The sequence below is a fragment of the Triticum aestivum genome, chromosome 7B (genome assembly GCF_018294505.1).
Source record: "Triticum aestivum cultivar Chinese Spring chromosome 7B, IWGSC CS RefSeq v2.1, whole genome shotgun sequence".
Classification (NCBI taxonomy): domain Eukaryota; kingdom Viridiplantae; phylum Streptophyta; class Magnoliopsida; order Poales; family Poaceae; genus Triticum; species Triticum aestivum.
The window spans coordinates 648,991,095-648,999,849 of NC_057813.1; positions in this window are offsets into that span (position 1 = coordinate 648,991,095).

An 8,755-nucleotide genomic window follows, 5' to 3' on the forward strand; every position below is an offset into this window, starting at 1 on the left:
TCTTCTTCTTCTTCTTCTTCTTCTTCCTCCTTCTCCTCCTCCTCTTCTTCTTCTTCTTCTTCTTCTTCTTCTTCCTCTTATTCTTATTCTCCTTCTCCTTCTCCTCCTCCTCCTTCTTCTTCTTCTTCCTCCTCCTCCTCCTCCTTCTACTTCGAAAGAGATTGTCCAGTTTTTACACGAAGTGCATCCAGTTTTTGCCGTAACCCTCTCAACTTCTTTGCACATGCTATGTGGGTGAAATGATGATACCATGCCTACTTTCAACCTTTTCAGAGTTCATTTGTAGTGCTTTTCAATATTAGGGTCATTTAACTCAAAAAATCACTATATGCATGAAAAATAGAAAATGAAGGCAGAAAGGATTGAAAGTTAATGACGTGGCTTTGAATGGTGCATACTGAATGCACAAAAAGTCTGTAGTTGTAATAGGTTTAAAAAAAATGAGAAGTGCCTTTGTAACAGATGAGTTTTCGTCCGAAACCCTGATACTTCGAAAGAGATTGTCCAGTTTGTACACGAAGTGCATCCAGTTTTTGCCATAACCCTCTCAAATTTTTTGCACGTGTTATGTGGGTGAAATGATGATACATGCCAAATTTCAAACTTTTTAGAGTTCATTTGTAGTGCTTTTCAATATCAGGGTTATTTAGCTCAAAAAATCAATATATGCCTGAAAAATAGAAAATTAAGGCAGAAAGGGTTGAAAGTTGATGATGTGGCTTTGAATGGTGCATACTGAACGCACAAAAAGTCTGGAGTTGTAATAAGTTTAGAAAAATGAGAAATGCCTTTCTAACATATGAGTTTTCGTCTGAAACCCTGATACATCGAAAGAGATTGTACAATTTGTACAAGAAGTGTATCCAGTTTTTGCTGTAACCCTCTCAAATTTTTTGCACATGCTATGTGGGTGAAATGATGATACCATGCCAACTTCAAACCTTTTCAGAGTTCATTTGTAGCGCTTTTCAATATCAGGGTCATTTAGCTCAAAAAATTAGTATATGCATGAAAAATAGAAAATGAAGGCAGAAAGGGTTGAAAGTTGATGACGTGGCTTTGAATGCTGCATACTTAACACACAAAAAGTCTTGAGTTGTAATAAATTTTAAAAAAATGAGAAGTGCCTTTGCAAAAAATGAGTTTTCGTCCGAAACCCTGATACTTTGAAAGAGATTGTCCAGTTTTTACACGAAGTGCATCCACTTTTTGCCGTAACCGTCTCAACTTTTTTACACATGCTATGTGGGTGAAATGATGATATCATGCCAACTTTCAACCTTTTCAGAGTTCATTTGTAGTACTTTTCAATATCAGGGTCATTTAGCTCAAAAAAATCACTATATGCATGAAAAATAGAAAAATGAAGGCAGAAAGGATTGAAAGTTAATGACATGGCTTTGAATGGTGCATACTAAACGCACAAAAAGTCTGGAGTTGTAATAAGTTAAAAAAATGAGAAGTGCCTTTGTAACAGATGAGTTTTCGTCCGAAACCCTGATACTTCGAAAGAGATTGTCCAGTTTGTACACGAAGTGCATCCAGTTTTTTCCATAACCCTCTCAACTTTTTTGCACATGTTATGTGGGTGAAATGATGATACCATGCCAACTTTCAACCTTTTCAGAGTTCAACTGTACTGCTTTTCAATATCAGGGTTATTTAGCTCAAAAAATCAGTATATGCATGAAAAATACAAAATGAAGGCAGAAAGGCTTGAAAGTTGATGATGTGGCTTTGAATGGTGCGTACTGAACGCACAAAAAGTCTGGAGTTGTAATAAGTTTAGAAAAATGAGAAGTGCCTTTCGAACAAATGAGTTTTCGTCCGAAACCCTGATACTTCGAAAGAGATTGTCCAATTTATACATGAAGTGCATCCAGTTTTTGTCGTAACCATCTCAACTTTTTTGCACATGCTATATGGGTGAAATGATGATACCATGCCAACTTTCAACATTTTCAGAGTTCATTTGTAATGCTTTTCAATATCAGGGTTATTTAGCTAAAAAATCAGTATATGCATGAAAAATAGAAAATGAAGGCAGAAAGGGTTGAAAGTTGATGACGTGGCTTTGAATGGTGCATACTAAACGCAAAAAAGTCTGGAGTTGTAATAATTTTAAAAGAAATGAGAGGTGTCTTTGTAACAAATGAGTTTTCGTCCGAAACCCTAATACTTCGAAAGAGATTGTTTAGTTTGTACACGAAGTGCATCCAGTTTTTGTCGTAACCCTCTCAACTCTTTTGCACATGCTATGTGGGTGAAATGATGATACCATGCCAACTTTCAACCTTTTCAGAGTTCATTTGTAATGCTTTTCAATATCAGGGTCATTTAGCTCAAAAAATCAGTAGATGCATGAAATATAGAAAATGAAGGCAAAAAGGGTTGAAAGTTGATGACGTGGCTTTGAATGGAGCATACTGGAGGCACAAAAAGTCTGGAGCTGTAATAAATTTAAAAAATGAGAAGTGCCTTTGTAACAGATGAGTTTTCGTCCGAAACTCTGATACTTCAAAAGAGATTGTCCAATTTGTACATGAAGTGCATCCATTTTTTGCCGTAACCCTCTCGACTTTTTTGCACATGCTATGTGGGTGAAATAATGATATCGTGCCAAGTTTCAACTTTTTCAGAGTTCATTGGTAGTAATTTTCAGATCAGGGTCATTTAGCTCAAAAAAATTAGTATATACATGAAAAATAGAAAATGAAGGCAGAATAGGTTGAAAGTTGATGATGTGGCTTTGAATGGTGCGTAATGAACGCACAAAAATTCTGGAGTTGTAATAAGTTTAAAAAAAGAAGTGCCTTTGTAACAAATGAGTTTTTGTCCGAAACCCAGATACTTCGAAAGAGATTGTGCAGTTTGTACATGAAGTGCATCAAGTTTTTGCCAAAACCCTCTCAACTCTTTTTCATATGCTATGTGGGTGAAATTATGATACCATGCCAAAATTTAACCTTTTCAGGGTTCATTGGTAGTGTTTTTAAATATCAGGGTCATTTAGCTCAAAAAAACCAGTATATGCATGAAAAATAGAAAATGAAGGCAGAAAGGATTGAAAGTTGATGACATGGCTTTGAATGGTGCATACTAAACGCACAAAAAGTTTGGAGTTGTAATAAGTTTAAAAAAATCAAAAGTGCCTTCGTAACAGATGAGTTTTCGTCTGAAACCCTGATATTTCGAAAGAGATTGTATAGTTTGTACACAAAGTGCATCCAGTTTTTGCCAAAACACGCTACTGCTATGTGTAAACATGTAAATATATATATATATACAATATATTGATCATCAGTGATATTTTTGTGTAGAATTTGAATTGTCAATAGGAATCTTGACCGGTTTAAGAACCGTGAGAACCGGTGAAGAATCATATTGCAGCCACAGATCCTACAGATAGAGTTCAATGAAGATCAAGTGCTTGTGATAGTTTGAGAAGTAACATATTTAAAGCGGTAAAAACTCTGTTAGCGGAGCGAGGTGAGACTAAACAACTGCTGCAAAAAAATAAACTAAAAAACTCTAGTACCAGTTTGTGCATGAACCGGTACACAAGCCTAACATCACTTATTTAATATCGATTCGTGGCACGAACTGGTACTAAAGGTTCGCCACGAACCAGTACTAATGAGAGCCGCCCGCCTAGCCGTTCGAACCGGCACTAATGATCATATTAGTGCCAGTAACTGGGACTAAAGAGTTGAACATAAGACCCTTTTTCTACTGGCGGAATAAGGCCGAGTCGGCCTAACGTCGAGAATAAGGTCGAGTCGGCCTAACGTCTCAGCAAGTATTGTACTAGTACCTCCAACCACTCCCGATCACTTGATGCAATGCCAGCCTCGACTCACCTCCACCTGTCCTAGAGAGGCCTCCGTCAATGCACAATTTCAGAGCGCAGTATAACGAGAGGATTAGTATCAGGAACATTAGAAACAGAAATAGAAATGAGGCCAAGAAATTCAAGAAATGTTAGCTTTTATAGCTTGAAGGCATTTCATCCACTCGGCTAATTTTCCTGCAGCTCTCACAAATTTCAGGAGACAAGGAGGCTGGCCCGGGAATCGACCCCACATATGAACATGCAGACCAGCTAGCTACTACTCCGCTGGTTGAAGCCGGGGGACAAAGAACGAAACAAAAAACAGAGCAGCTCTGGCTATGCTAGCTAGTGCTACTTGCGCCAAGCTCGCTCGCCGGCCAGCGGCAGCATCATAGTGCGGCTGGCGGGCGTTGGAGGAGGCGAGCACGAAGCGCGAGGCGAAGGTGTAGTGGTGGCTGAGGTGGCCGGCACCGGTGACGTCGTCGTCCAGCGCGGAGCCGAAGCCGTCGCGGTCAAAGTTGCACGCGTAGCTCAGCGGCTCGTATTGGCGGCACCGGGAGGACGCGCCCATGGGAGCCGCCGTGCACAGCAGCATCTTGCTCCGCCTCCGCAGCCTCCGCACCAGCCGGGCCAGCGCCAGCACGAACCCGGTCGGGCCCCGCCCGCCCCGGCACGACGACGACGACAAGGCATTTCCCAGATCCCCCATCTCGATCGATCGCCCCTGCTCTGGTTGATTCCGGGAGAATGTATGGAACTTGGTGGTTGGTTGGACTCTTGGAGACGTAGGTGGGAGATTCCGTGGCGTTGGTGGCGCCGATTTATAGGAGTTGTCGAGCTGATCCGCCAGTGAGTGGAGTGGAGCAGGGTTGTGAGGATGGTGAGCGGTTTCGCGTCTCCCATACCATGTGGCCCGGATGTACGAGAGCGTATAGAAAAGTACACTCTGCTGGAGCCAGTGTAGAGTAGGTATTGTTCTTTCTTGGTTTATTATCGTAGGATGATAAACTAATCAAAGTGGCTTCAACTACAAGGATAAGCCACGAGCCTCCTCTTTGTATCTAGAGGGTGCTTGATACGTTTTAGTCTCATGACTAAAAGTAGTGGGACTAGAACTTGCTAGCCTTACCCATGCTTGGATACAAATATTAAATAGACTAAAATCGAGTTAATGAGCATTTATTATCCTTCAAACCTTTCAATCCTGAACTTGCATGTGTTAAAAGAGAGGAGTTAAATGAGGATAGAGAGGACTAATCCACATTTTAGGCCATGCTTGAATCCAAGGGACTATTTTTAGTCTGACTAAAACTAATCTCTTTTAGAGGCTAAAGTTCCAATCACCCCTAACTAAAGAGAGGCTAGAACTAGTCTTTAGACTAAAAAAATTAGTCAGGGGAACCCTACTAAAATGTGGATTAATCATCTCTCCTCATTTAACTCCTCTCCTTTAACACATGCGAGTTCGGGATTGGAGGGTTTGGAGGATAATAAATGCTCATTAACTCATTTTAGTCTATTTAGTATTTGTATCCAAGCATGGATGAGGCTAGCAAGTTTTAGTCCCACTACTTTTAGTCATGGGACTAAAACGTTAGTAGGGTTCCCCGGACTAAATTTTTTTAGTCTCAAGACTAGTTCTAGCCTCTCTTTAGCCAGGGGTGATTGGAACTTTAGCCTCTAAAAGAGACTAGTTTTAGTCAGACTAAAAATAGTTCCTTGGATCCAAGCATGCTCCTACTCTACCTAGCTACAGTTAGTCTAGTGAGCAAGTCTCGAGTGAGTATTTTTCTTGATTGGAAAAGAGGATTAAGAGGGTGCTTGGATACGTTTTAGTCTCATGACTAAAAGTAGTGGGACTAAAACTTGCTAGCCTCACCCATGCTTGAATACAAATACTAAATAGACTAAAATTGAGTTAATGAGCATTTATTATCCTCCAAACCCTTCAATCCAGAACTCGCATGTGTTGAAGAAGAGGAGTTAAATGAGGAGAGAGAGGACTAATCCACATTTTAGTAGGGTTCCCCTGACTAAAAAAAATTAGTCTCAAGACTAGTTCTAGCCTCTCTTTAGTCAGGGGTGATTGGAACTTTAGCCTTTAAAAGAGACTAGTTTTAGTTGACTAAAAATAGTCCCTTGAATCCAAGCATGCTCTTAGAGGGTTAGTTAGTGTAGCCAACACTGATGATGATTAGGGAGCAGCTAGCTTGATGAGCTCCAAGAATCAAGGGATGTTGTGTTGTGTGTGAGCAGCACTGCAGCAAGCTAGCCGGCCCTCCAGCAAAGCATCGATTAAGCACTTCGTAACAAGAAGGGTTTGCATATTACAAACGCAGCAGGGACTCGTGAATAAACTACTATACACGTAGGGACGGACGGTAGAAGCATGCATGTGCATGCACATTACCGATGCATTGGACTTGATTCCGAAGACCGAGGAAATAGAACAGCCCTTCCACCTTTTGCTCGTACCGAGGTGGAGACGGCGGTTGGCACTTGGCAGTGGGGCGGTGCGTGCGAGCGAGCGCCCGCCGGAGCCACTCCGGCCGTGTCCCGCGGGGCCTCCGCATGCACGCTCGCGTCCGAGGAAAGGTTGGCAAAGCAAGCGCACGTCGGTCCGGTCGATGCAGACAGACGTTGCGGCCACGCGCCCCAACCCGCCAAAGCAACCGTGCATGTGCCCTGTCCGTCTTTGCAGCTGCAATACCCCAAGTTTGCTCGGACGAGAGATCACGGTCGAGACTGATGCTGCTCTGTCAAGCAAAGGCTGCCACTAGGTTAGCAGGACACTTCAGCCGGTGAGAAATGCATATATACACACGGGATATCTCGTGCATTTGGTAGTTACTAGTGCAGAACCGGCCTTTAGTGCCGGTTCGTAACGGGCTTTAGTGCCGGTTCGCCAACCGGCACTAAAGAGTGGGGACTATAGGTCCCCGGCCTTTAGTACCGGTTCGTCACGAACCGGCGCTAAAGTGCCACCACGTGGCACGAGTCAGGCCCGTTTGCGTGGAGGGTATTAGTACCGGTTGGTAACACCAACTGGTACTAAATGTTTGGGTGCTTTTTTTAATTTTTCTTTAATTTTGTGTTTTTAATTTAATTTAGTGATTGTTTTACATTATAATGAGTTGTTAAATCATTAGGTGAAAGTACCGCGGATTAGTTTCGACTGGATGTATTATTGGATATCTCTATAGCTAGCTAGCTAGAGTATATGCCATATTCATATTATACTTGATCAACTATAATATATACGGATATGGCATATACTTGATCACTTAGCTAGGTAGGATTCATCCAGCTGAAACTAATCTGCGGTTTCTTTCATTAAATGATATAATAATTAACTAGCTATCTAATCACCACCAGCACTACTAGCTTAAAGAAGAAACATTCACTTGTACCAGAAGCAAAAATATTATCGATCGAGTTTAACATGATTGTAATGATATTATAAGCGTTCATATATAACACCACAAAAACAAATCACTTAACTTCAAAACGAAGAACAGGACATGAAAGGACAAGTACTAATTAAGAGCAGCATGAAGAACTAGCTAAATCACTCCTGCTAGCTACTCTCTCTCTGGTAAAATAACATAGAACATGTATAGCTCTCCTGATTGATTATACTGGAGCATGCCGATGAACCTGTCTCCTAATCGTGGGTTGCGCTTCTCATTGCTTCCCCCTAGTACTTCTCTGCGATCATTAACAATTTTCCTCCAATCTTTCACTATTAAGCATTCATCGCTTCTAGAAATCCTGAATGCATTCATGTGCAATGCAGGATATCCTGGCCGTAAGCTAACAATTGACATATGACCTTTAGTCTCGATCCCCTGAGGCACAACTGTCATCGGGAGTCCCTGTTGAAGAACATTGTATAGTACTTAATTAATATACTTAGCAATGAAAGTTTAGCAAAAAAATTATGTATGCAAAATATGCACTGAGGACAAATAGTAAATATCTTACCATCATTCCTAAATAGATGTGACCGTAGTTCAATACCATCACTATTGATCGCACGTTTTGAGTACTAACATTTCTAAGTGCAGGAAAAAAATTTGTCTTGACAGTATGAAGATCCTCAAGCCATGAAACATAATGACTTATCTCCTCGCAGTTTAGTTCAGCTCCGGAACAGTAGTAGGTCCTGTCTACCAAGCGCCGGACATGTTTGGTTGAATGGAGATAAGCTGTCAATAGAAATTAGTTGTCAGTTATTTTTGAATAAGCAATATCAAAGACAAAAGTATAGTTGAGAAGAACTCACATAATGGTAGAACTGGAGGCGTCTGCACATCGACCCATATGTCTCTATTACCTTCAATATCTTCTTCCGGACGAATATCAAAGGTGATAACCATACCAGGCTCAAATGCATAAGCCTTGCATAGTGCTTGCCAAGTTTTGCATTCAAAATAGGTGTATATGTGTGTATTGTATACTTTGACGTTGAAAGTATAACCATCATGCTCAGTTTTCAGGTAAGCTCTCTTTACCTCCATAGTTTCCATATCTTTGAAACCTATCTTATCCAAGACAAAAATTCTTGCATGGCACGGGATGCGCTAGTAGAATAGTGAAAATTAAAAATTATAAGTCAGGCAAATGAAGCATATATAAGTCATGCTTAATTACGAAAACAGACTTGTCGTTGTGACTTACTGTATCCAATTCGAAAGTCTCATCCAGCTTGATGCTGAATCGTCTATCATCAACAAGGAAATTTTTGTCGCACTGGCCGCGCTGGTCTTCACAGTCTTCGCACATAATGAAATTTTTTCCGTCGTCAGACGACATTTCCTTTGTTCATATTAGGAGAAACATTAATGACCTACTAATTCAATTAATTCAACTACTTCTATTAATTTAAGTAACCAATTACTAAAATAAACTAGTTATATTAAT